Source organism: Sus scrofa, chromosome 13 (genome assembly GCF_000003025.6).
Source record: "Sus scrofa isolate TJ Tabasco breed Duroc chromosome 13, Sscrofa11.1, whole genome shotgun sequence".
NCBI classification, from domain to species: domain Eukaryota; kingdom Metazoa; phylum Chordata; class Mammalia; order Artiodactyla; family Suidae; genus Sus; species Sus scrofa.
In genome coordinates, this window is record NC_010455.5 from 43,914,469 (window position 1) to 43,926,280 (window position 11,812).

An 11,812-nucleotide genomic window follows, 5' to 3' on the forward strand; every position below is an offset into this window, starting at 1 on the left:
CCTGTGGTATGTGGAAGTTGCTGGGCCAGAGAGCAAACCCAAGCCATGGCAGCAACCCAAGCCACTGCAGTGACAATGCTGGATCCTTAACCCGCTGTACCACAAAACAACTCCCCTGGGTTTTTTTAAAATCATTTACTGCCATTCTAATCCAAACAGCGAATACCAGTCACTAGTTCTGACTTGACATTTTCCAGAATCTTTACTTTTTGGTTATTTTACTATGGAGATAAGGCACAGGATCAAAGTAGTTGTTTGCTCACTACTATTGTAGTTTTTTAACAAATGCAAAGACAGTGACAACAGCTTTAGCATAATGCTATTGATCAGGAAATCGATTCATAGGATTTGTCCTTCATAGATAATCAAACTGGTAAAAATTCTGAAAGAAAGAACTGAACCAAAGAGCATTCCATATATAGCCAGTTTCAGGAGGGCTCAGACTACATTCTGAAAAAGGACACCTCTTAAGAGGGGCTTGGTTATTAGACTTTGACTTGGTTACTTAAAGACTGCCAACCCTATGAATGCAAGTCACTCCTCTCTCTCATCTTTTCCTCTTGCAATCTGCCCTTCCCTCTCTCTCCTGTCTATTTTTGTTATTTCTCCAACGACTGTCAGTCAGAAAGCTTTGGGTCACAACCCTAAACAGCTCTGAGACTCCTCAATCCACCACTGCTGGAGTGCTAAAAAAAAAAATGATAATAAAAATTTTTTAAAAATTCCATTTTTCTAATTATACAAGTAGCTCCTGTTTAGTCAAGGGAGACTACACTGCCATGAATGATTTTCCATTTCAAACTGGTGTGCAATTTTAAAAGATAACAATAGGACAAGCTCCAAAAGAAAATGAGTCCATTGTGCTGATAAGTTGCTTGAAGCTACCATCTTGGAAATATCCGGTTGAGTGGGTGTTGGTGTGGGTAACAATTATGTTGTTTTCATAATATGCGCTGGCAGATGAGCACACTTCTCTACAGTGTTAACAGTTGTAATTAAGGAATAAACAGCACAGAGTGTCAGTCCGATGACAATTTCATCTATAGTGTCACAATACAAAATGTCACAAAATATTAGAACTGTTATATAACTATAAAAAGTATCGACTTTAAAAAGCCAAAAGCCCTTTAACAAGGAAGTCACAGAAAGAAGAAAAAAAGAAAACTGGCATAGAGACCAGAGCAATTTTATACCTTCTCAAGAAGGTTCTGTCACAAAAATAAATTGATATCTTTTTTTTTTTTCCTGTTACATTACAGTTTGGTTTCTAGCCATCCAGTTGATTTAGCAGGAGAATGCAGGGCTTTTTAGCAGCTTTGAATTGGTAAACAGATTTAGATGGAGTAGAGAGAACATGAGGAAGTTGTTTTTTTTTTTTTTTTTTAACATCCAATCTTTCCTAGCATATGCACATAAGAAGGTGAATGAAGCAATGTGAAACTTATTTCTCTTTAGTCAAGTGAAAAAAAAGGCTAAACATTTGTTGAGATGGGAAAATATTGTGTCAAGCAAGTAGGCACATTCCAAAATTAAACAGTGGTTGATAACGTGAACGTCCTCAAATATTTGCACGTGCGCTTCCTTGGAGTTCTGTAAATTAAATCACCAGTAGGTTCGATTACAATACAAAATGAATAGCAATTTAGCCATCTCAGCAAAGGTTCAGGTTTTTTCTGCCTTACATGGACTAAGTTGCTAAATAGTTTTTAACAAGAGTGTAAATTTAATGTACCCTGGCTTATGACTTAAGGCATCAGGGAAGGTTTCAGTGGTGCCATTTCCCTGATTTCTAGTTAATACCTCAAAAACTCCCTGGCCCCTACAAAGCTTTACTCCCCTCCCCTCCTTGTAGAATGGAACAGATTGCACCACATGGTGTATGTTTAAAAAAAAAAAAAAATTCCCAAAGGGACCTGGATACCCCATTAAAGGGCTTTATATTCCTCATGGCAAATTAGCTTTACAAGTATTGTTTTCTGTATGGTGCAGAGAAATTCCATATCTGATGCATATTTTGTACACAATTAGTAGGACTCATTCAAGGATAAAGAAATGTCATCTACTCATACTTTTCCCTCTCTGATTCAGCACTTCTACCATACCCTACATTGCACCCACTATTCTTTATAAAAACTATGAATTTTTTATTTTTTTAAAAAAAAAGAAGAGTAGGGTTTTCAAAATAAAGCTCACTCCAAAAATTTTTCATAGCCTTTCCCGGTTTGTTGCACATGCATAAATATTCAAACCTCATGCTTTGCTGAAACACATCTAATACAGGATGTTATTAAACTAGAAAATGCTAAAGATCAGAAGGGGCTGCAATTTTTCTCTGAACTTCAAAATATGAATTTTACTAAGTAGTTAGGAAAAGGGCTGATACTCTAGAAACCAGACATCTGGTCTTTCCCCTGCGTAGGGAGCAGTGTGAATGAAAGTGATGTCCAATGGATAATTTTTCTCTGCCTTCTGTACAAGGTGTTTTAACTTGTTAGCTTCAGATTTAGATGAGAATTAGAATAATCTTTATGGTTTTTACCATCTTGTCTTTCCTGCCTCACCCTCCCTTTTCCATCAAAAGAGAGAGAGAGAGATGTGTGGGTATATTTATTTTTGATTCAAAATTACATTTATTTGGAGATTACTTTGTCACTTGAGACAACTGGAGATAGATTGGGAGTGAGGTGGAGAGGGGGTATGTGAAAAACCAAGGTTTGCAATCACCCATTTTATACAGGAGGAAGATATTAAACTAAAACCCACTGTGATGTGGGTTTTATTGTATAAAATGTAATGTGCAAGGCCATGAATTTGGCTTATCTACAAAACACATTATTTTCCTTCCTTAGCTTACTGTCTTTTTAGTCTAAGCCAATTCACTTTTTTCTTCTTTTTTTTTTTTTTCTTTTTGTGGCATATGGAAATTTCCAGGCTAGGGGTTGAATCAAAGCTACAGCTGCAGGCCTATGCCACAGCCACAGTGATGCGGGATCTGAGCCATATTTGCGATCTATACCACAGCTCACAACTCATGGCAATGCTGGATCTCCTGATGGAGGCCAGGGATTGAAACTGCATCCTCATGGATACTATTCAGATTCGCTTCTGCTGTGCCACAATGGGAACTCCCCCTTTTGCTTTTTTTTTTTTTTTAAGAAAGACTTATTTAAAACAAAATAGGAGTTCCCACTGTGGCTCAGTGGTAATGACCCCAACTAGTATACATGAGGACTCGGGTTTAATCCCTGGCCCCACTCAGTGGGTCAAAGATCCGGCATTGCCATGAGCTGTAGTGTAGGTCACACACACACTCGGATTCCACATTGCTGTGGCTGTGATGTAGGCTGGCAGCTGCAGCTCTGATTTGATCCCTAGCCTAGCGAACTTACATATGCCATGGGTGCAGCCCTAAAAAAGGCCAAAGAAATAAAAATAAAAATAAAGTTTCTAATCTCCCTGAAGAGCTTCCCCCACCCCTTTTCAAGAATTCTCAAACAGAATAGCTACATGGCTTACAACACTCTTCACTTCAGTAGTCTATTTTGACCTCTTTCACTTTAATTAGGATACTATCTTTTTTTTTTAAGAGTTTTTGACTAAAGTCTACTCTTAAGAGACAGTAATAACCAGATGGTGAATTCAAACAGTAAAATAAGCTCTGGAAAATATGGAGAAGGAGCAAAGGAGAGAAATTAGTTGGATGAAGTTTCAAGGTGGAACAAGAAAGTCTCTCTCTCTCACTGGTGGTCTTTCTGTTTCTATAACTTAGAAGTTAATTTGTCTACATAGGAAGTTTAATTCCCTATTGATAATAAGAGAACGTTTAGAGTTTTCTGAGACAAACATGGGGACATGTCAAACTTCAGCAGTTAAGGAGGACTGATTTGTGGGTTTGACACCAGGCATTGTGATGTCCCTTTCTAACTGGAACTGAGATTATATCCTAACATCCAAGACAAAGAAAACAAGTCCAACAAAGACAGGCGAAAAAATGCTTCCAGACATCATCTTACCTCTCAGAGTCAAGTTTCCTTGCTTTTAAGAAACTGGACTGGGTCCTCTGCATTGTAATAATTTTTTATAGTTCTTGCTATTTATTTATTTTGTGGTTGTGCCTGCAGCATGTGAAAGTTCTAAGGCCAGGGATCAAACCTGTACCATAGCAATGAGAATGCCAGGTCCTTAACCCGCTGCACCACAAGGGAAACCAAGTTTTTGCTACTTTAAGAACTCAAATTTGTGTCTCAAAGACGGAGACTGAGACTCAGCTAAAGTACAAACCAGTACAGTTACATAAGTGAAACAATGAAGTGTTCTTATCTGAGGAAGTAGAGATGATTTAGTTTGTTTCTCTCATTTTGATTATAACTGCGTCATTTAATCTCCAGCATTAAGGTTAAAGGATTTTTAAATTTTTCCATCTTAAGTCTAGGTTGCCAGCGTAGACATTTTCTGATGTTTTACACAATACCATGTCAGAGATAATATAAACAAGGAGATGAAACTCCATTTGTAATTTTGTCTAGTCCATTTCTGTCTTCTTTCATCTTCCAATACAAAATAATTATTTTTATACTGTATCTCCAACCATTTATAAGGCCTATAACATTCATTCAACATATACTTGCTCTACCCCAGGAAAACAATTACTGAGTTATTCAAAAGAAGCCAAATCTAGAGGCTTTTAAAATGATAACCAGTAAACACAAAGGTAGATAACATTTGAACCTCACTCATTCATTCATTCATTCGAGAGAACTTACTGACTGCCAACTATGTAGAAGACAAAGTTTTAAGCACCAAGAATACAGAACTAAACTAAATGGCCAAAAAAACAAAAAAGCAAAAACCTATCCTCATGGAATTTATATTCTGGAGGGAGTGGTGGTGGGCAGAGTTGAAGGTGATGAAACAAACAAAAAAAGAACACACAATCTTTAGATGCTAATAATGCCTAATATAGCATAAACATCTAAAATGTCTTCTCAATGGAAGAAAACTAGGCAGATTTCATAGCTTCTCAGAAAATATGACTCCAATAGATATTTTCTTCTCTATTCACAGATCTTGGGTTGGGGTTGTCTAGCAAAGCAACACTGCCACTGCTACTAACTTGGAAAATGTATAAGTTTAATGGACAGGTTTATGATAAAGAATGCAAAAAATTCTCATTATTTCAACAGACCTTTTTTTTTGGCATCTAGACTGAATTTAAAAAAATTTTTTTATTAAAGTGTAGTTGATTCACAATATTGTGCTAATTTCTGCTGTATAGCAAAGTGACCCCATCATACATATATACACATTCCTTTTCTTTCTTTTTTCGTCTTTTTGCCTTTTCTAGGGCCGCACCTGCGGCATATGGAGGTTCCCAGGCTAGGGGTCTAATTGGAGCTGTGGCTGCCAGCCTACACCAGAACCACAGCAACTCGGGATTCCAGTTGTGTCTGCAATCTACACCACAACTCACGGCAACGCTGGATCCTTAACTCACTGAGCAAGGCCAGGGATTGAACCTGCAACCTCATGGTTCCTAGTCGGATTCGTTAACCACTGAGCCATGACGGGAACTCCTCCTTTTCCTATGTTATCTTCCATCATGGTCTACCCTAAGAGATTGGCTATAGTTCCCTGTGCTATACAGTGGGACCTCATTGCTTATCCATGTTAAATGTAATAGTTCACATCTACTAACCTCAAACTCCCAGTCCATCCTACACCCTCCACCCTCTCCCTTGGCAACCACAAGTCTGTCTTCTGTCTATAGGTCTCAACAGACATTTGTATATCAGTGTTCATAGCAGCATTATTTCTAATAGCTGAAAGGTGGCAACAAACCAGATGTCCACTACTGGTTCAAGGAATAAACAAAATGTGGTATACAAAAGAAAGTGGAGGGTAGTTATACTTCTATCAGGCAAAATAGACTTTAAGCCAAAAACAATAACAAGAGACAAAGAAGGGCATTATGTAACAGTAAAGGGGTCCATTCATCAAGAAGATATATCAATCATAAAAATGTATGCACCCAACAGTGGAGCACCTAAATATATTAAGCGAATACTAACAGATCTGAAGGGAGAAATAGACAAAACCACAATAATAGTTGGGGACTTCAATACCCTGCTTTCAGCAATGGATAGATCATCCAGACAGAAAATGAATACAGAAACATTGGACTTAAAACATACATCAGACCAAATGAATTTAAGACATATTTATAGAATATTCTATCAAACAGCATCAGAATACATATTCTTTTCAAGGGTACACAGAACATTCTCTATGAAAGATCATATGACAGGCCACAAAAGTCAAAACAAATTTAAGAAGATCAAACCATACAAGTATATTTTCCAATCATAATGGGATAAAATTAGAAATCAACAACAAGAAGAAAGCTGGACAATTTACAAGCATATACATTTGTTAAAGGCTTTGCCACATTCTTTGCTTTTGTATGGTTTCTTGGCAGTTTGAATTACCTTATGTCTAGAAAGTCTTGAGAACCATTTAAAGGCTTTACCACATTCTTTTTTTTTTTTTTTTTTCCTTTTTTGGGCCACACCCATGGCATATGGAAGTTCCTGGGCCAGGGATGGAATTCAAGCTAGAGCTCTGACCTGTGCCACAGCTTCGGCAACACCAGATCCTTAAACCACTGCACTGGGCCAAGGATTTAACTAGCACCTCCACAGAGACAAGCCAGACCATTAATCCACTGCACTACAGCATGAACTCCTTTACCACATTCTTTACACTTGTAAGGTTTCCCTACAGTATGGATTTTCCTGTCTGCTTAGATTTAATGATTGATTAAAGACTTCCCCACATTTATTACACTTTTTTTTTTTTTTTTTTTTTTTTGCTATTTCTTTGGGCCACTCCCACGGCATATGGAGGTTCCCAGGCTAGGGGTCAAATCGGAGCTGTAGCCACTGGCCTACGCCAGAGCCACAGCAACGCGGGATCCGAGCCACGTCTGCAACCTACACCACAGCTCACGGCAACGCCGGATCGTTAACCCACTGAGCAAGGGCAGGGACCGAACCCGCAACCTCATGGTTCCTAGTCGGATTCGTTAACCACTACGCCACGATGGGAACTCCCTATTACACTTCTAATGTTCCTTCCTAGACACTAAACACACTCTTGAACAACCAAAGGGTCAAAGAAGAAATCAACAGAGAAATGAGAAAAATCTCAGAACAAAAGAAAACAGAAACAACACACCCAAACCTCTGAGATGCTGAAGAATGCAGCAATAAATGAAAATATTTAGAAAGTATAAAGACTTCAAAGAAAAAACCTAACTTTACATCTCAAGAAACTAGAAAAAGAAGAACAAAGCCCAAAGTTATTGGAGGAAGGAAATACCAATTATTAGAGTGAAAAATAAATAAAAGAGGCCAAAAAAAAAAACCCTGAAAAAAATTTCAATTAAACCAAGATAAACAAAATTGACAAATCTTTATCTAGACTCATTAAAACAAAAGAGAAAAGGCTCAAATAAATAAGTAAATACCCAAGTAGCTAAAAAAATAACAAAAATGAAAGAGTAGACATTAAAATGGACATCACAGAAATACATGGGAACATAAGAGACTGCTGTAAAGTCAACTAATATTTGATAAGTGAGCCAAGACAACCAATGGCCAAAGGATAGTCTTTTCAATAAATGGTGCTGGGAAAACCACATGCATAAAAATAAAACTGGACCTCAATCGTACACCACTCACAAAATTTAACTCTAAATGTTTTAAAGACCTAAACATGGAGTTCCCATTGTGGCGCATCAGGTCAAGGATCCGTCATTGCCTCAGCAATGGTGTAGGTAGCAGCTGTGGCTCAGATTGGATTCTGGCCCAGAAACTTCCATGGCCAAAAAAAAAAAAAAAAAAAAAAGGATCTAAATGTAAAACCTGTTACAGCAGAACTCCTAGAAGAAGACATAAGGAAAAATCTCTTTGACATAGGTCTTGGCAATAATTTTTTGGATACAACACCAAAGGTGCAAGCAACAAAAGCCAAAAAATAAGTGTTACTACATCAAATTAAAAAGTTTCTGCACAACAAAAGAGACAACAAACAAAAAGAAAAAGCAACTTACGGAATGGGAAAAAATATTTGCCGATCATATGATGGATATGCGGTTAATATCCAAAATGTATAAAGAACTCATACAACTCAATAACAATGACACCAAAACAAATACAAGAAATGCTATTTAAAAAATGAACTTAGGAATTGAACAGACGTCTTTCTGAAGAAAATATCCCAATAGCCAACAAGTACCTGAAAAGGCACACAATATCACTAGTCACCAGAGAACCAAAACCAAAAATGAGATATCACAGCACACTTGTTAGAAGGGCTACTATCAAGAAAACAAGAAAAAACAAGTGTTGAGAAGAATGTGGAAAAAAGGGACCCCCTTGTAGATTGTTGGTTGGAATATAAGTTGGTTCAGCCACTATGGAAAACAGTATGAAGATTCCTCAAATTAAAAACACAACCACTATAGGATCCACCAATCCCACTTCTGGGTATATACTCAAAGGAAATGAAAACAGAATTATCAAAAAGCTATCTACACTCCCATGTTCATTGCAGCATTATTCATAATAACCAAGATATGGGAAAAAACCTAGTTGCCCATCAACAGATGGATGAATGGACAAAGAATATTTGGTATACATTTACATGTATATACACAATGGACTATGACTCGGCCATTAAAAAAGAATGCAGTGATGCCATTTGTGACAATATGATGGACCTTGAAGTCCTTATAATTAGCGAGATAAGCCAGACAAGGACAAATATTGCATGACACCACTTATATATGGAATCTTCTAACAGCCAAACTCATAGAAACAAAGAGTAAAATATGGTGGTTACCAGAGGCAGGGGGAGTGGAGGAACTGGGGAAATGGTAAGAGTACAAACTTGCAAATAGAAGATAAATGAGTTCTAGATACCTAATGCACAGCATTGTGATTATAGTCCCCAGCACAGAATTATATACTTCAACATTGCAAGAGCTTATAACTCAAATGTTCTCACCACAAAAAAAGAAGTGATAGTTATGTGACAAAGGTGTTACCTCAAGCTACAGTGGTACTCAGAAGGCAATATAGAAATGCATCAACTCAACATGTACACCTTAAACTTCACAATGTTATATGTCAATCACATCTGAATTTTGAAATGTGGTTCAACCATAAAATGGAGTATTAGTCATAAAGGAATTTTTTTTTTTTTTTTACTTTTCAAAATACCATTATTCACATAGAACACATTTCTATAGCATTTAGTATGTGCCAGGAACCATTCAAAGCATGTTACCGATATTATTTTGATCCTTATTCTAACCTCATGTTGCAATTGCCATGATCATCCTATTTTCAGGTAAGAAAACAGAAAAAAAAATAACTTGCCTGAAGTCATCCAGCTAATAAGTCAGGGAGGCAAGACTCAATCAAGGCAGTCTAGCTCCTAGTCCATTCACTCAGATAATGTCTCTCCCTGCCTGAAAGCATCCATTATTTTCTCATTTTATGCAAAGTCCAAGTCCCTACAATGCCTAACCAGGTCCTATGTATCTCCGGTCTACCTTAGATGAACCAAGCAGTCTTCCACATCAGGGTCTTGGAGCTGTCCCTCCACCTGGGGCACTCTTCATAAACACATGTATGGCTTGCTCTCCTGTCTCCCTAGTTCACACTCAGGCTTTGCCCATCTTCCCTCGTTTGCTTTACTTCAGAAAGGACACATGCTACAACATGGATGAACCTTGAAGACATTATGTTACGTGAAATAAGCCAGAAAGAAAAGGTCAAACGTGGGATGAGCCTACTTACAGGAGATACCTAGAGTCATCAAATTCACAAAGATGTAACATGGAATGGTGGTTGCCAAGGGATGGGAAGTTAGTGTTTAAAGGGCACAGAGTTCTAGTTTGGGAAGATGAAAAAGTTCTGGAGATAGATGGTGGTAACAGTTTCGTAGCAATGTAAATGTGCTTAATGCCACCCAAATGCCCATTAAAAAAAAAAAAAGGTTAAAACGGTAAATTTTGTATTAGGTATATGTTGCCACAATAAAAACAAATCCTCACTAAACATAACCTGCATACTTCCTTTGTTCAAGCTATTTGTTGTGATTTGTGACAACCAAGTGTACATAAGTAGGTTAACTCCTCCTAGATACCTTCCCTATCAACTGTTAAACACTGCATTATTCTCCATGTGTTTAAATTCATTTGACCACCTGCCTTCTGAAAGGCTGGTGTTCCCAGTAGGGATTTTATGTCTGTCAAACTCCTTACCAACAACATTCGTCTCAGGGCAGCCACTAACTGCTACTCAATTTCCTCAGTGGGTTGAATTAGATCTGTGTGGTACAGCAGAGCTTTCTGCAATAGTGGGAATGTCTAAGCTTGCACATGTGGCTATAGAGCATTTAAAGTGGAGCTAGTGCCACTAACAATCTACATTTTTGCATGTGGGTCTTTTGTCTTTTTAGGGCCGCCATCCAAGGCATATGGAGGTTCCTGGGCTAGGGGTCAAATCGGAGCTGTAGCTGCTGGCCTACGCCACAGCCACAGCAACAATGGATCCAAGCCACATCTGTGACCTACACCACAGCTCACAGCAACATCGGATCCTTAACCCACTGAGCAAGACAAGGCATCAAACCTGTGTCCTCATGGATGCCAGTCAGATTTGTTTTTGCTGAACCATGACAGGAACTCCAGAATCTACATTTTTAGTTAATTTCAATGATTGGAAAAAATTTTATGTATAACAACTTTCAGTTGTAAGTTTTATGAAATCTAAATAGAAATCAAGTATTTCCAATGAAATTTTAGCATTCAAATGAAGGTGTGTGATAAAGTGTAAAATACACACTGGATTTCAAAGACTGTGAAATAAAAAATGTAGCTTGTTAATAATTTTTGAATTGATGACAGGGAAATGTTATTTTTCACATAGTGGGTTAAATAGATTATTAAAATTAATTTCACTTTTTCATTTTTACTTTTTTCTAAAGTAGCTGCTTTATAGTTTACTGAAGAGCATTCAACTTGACAGTTCCTTGAATTAATAACTCTAGAAGCATTTTAAAGAACCCATTCTCATATTTAACAAAGAAGACAGTAATTATTGAATTGGGGGGAAAACTTAAATAGTTAATTGACATTTCATATTTTACTTCCAACACAATACGTCAGAAGGTAAGTGAAATTTTTTTTTTTTTTTTTTGCCATTTCTTGGGCCGCTCCCCCAGCGGGGGGATGTTCCCAGGCTAGGGGTCTAATTGGAGCTGTAGCTGCCAGCCTACGCCAGAGCCACAGCAACGTGGGATCCAAGCTGCGTCTGCAGCCTACACCAAAGCTCACGGTAATGCCGGATCGTTAACCCACTGAGCAAGGGCAGGGATCGAACCCGCAACCTCCTGGTTCCTAGTCGGATTCATTAACCACTGCGCCATGACGGGAACTCCCTTTTTTTAAAATTTTTTTTTTTTGTAAGTGAAAATTTTTAGGAGCAGAGGAGAATATTGTTTTACCCTCAGAGCTGTATTTAGATGTGGATTCATTTTTAGAATCTCAAATCTAAGCACAATTTAAGCCTAGGATACATTAGATAGATGCTCAGTAAATATTTTGCATCAATATTCAAACTAGGACTTGCATTTTGACCAAACTCTTAATTAAGGTACATTTGATAAGAGCATTTATTAAAGATGAAACAACACGAGGCTGCCATCCAGATAAAACAATGCAGCATTGGTTTTCTTACAGTAC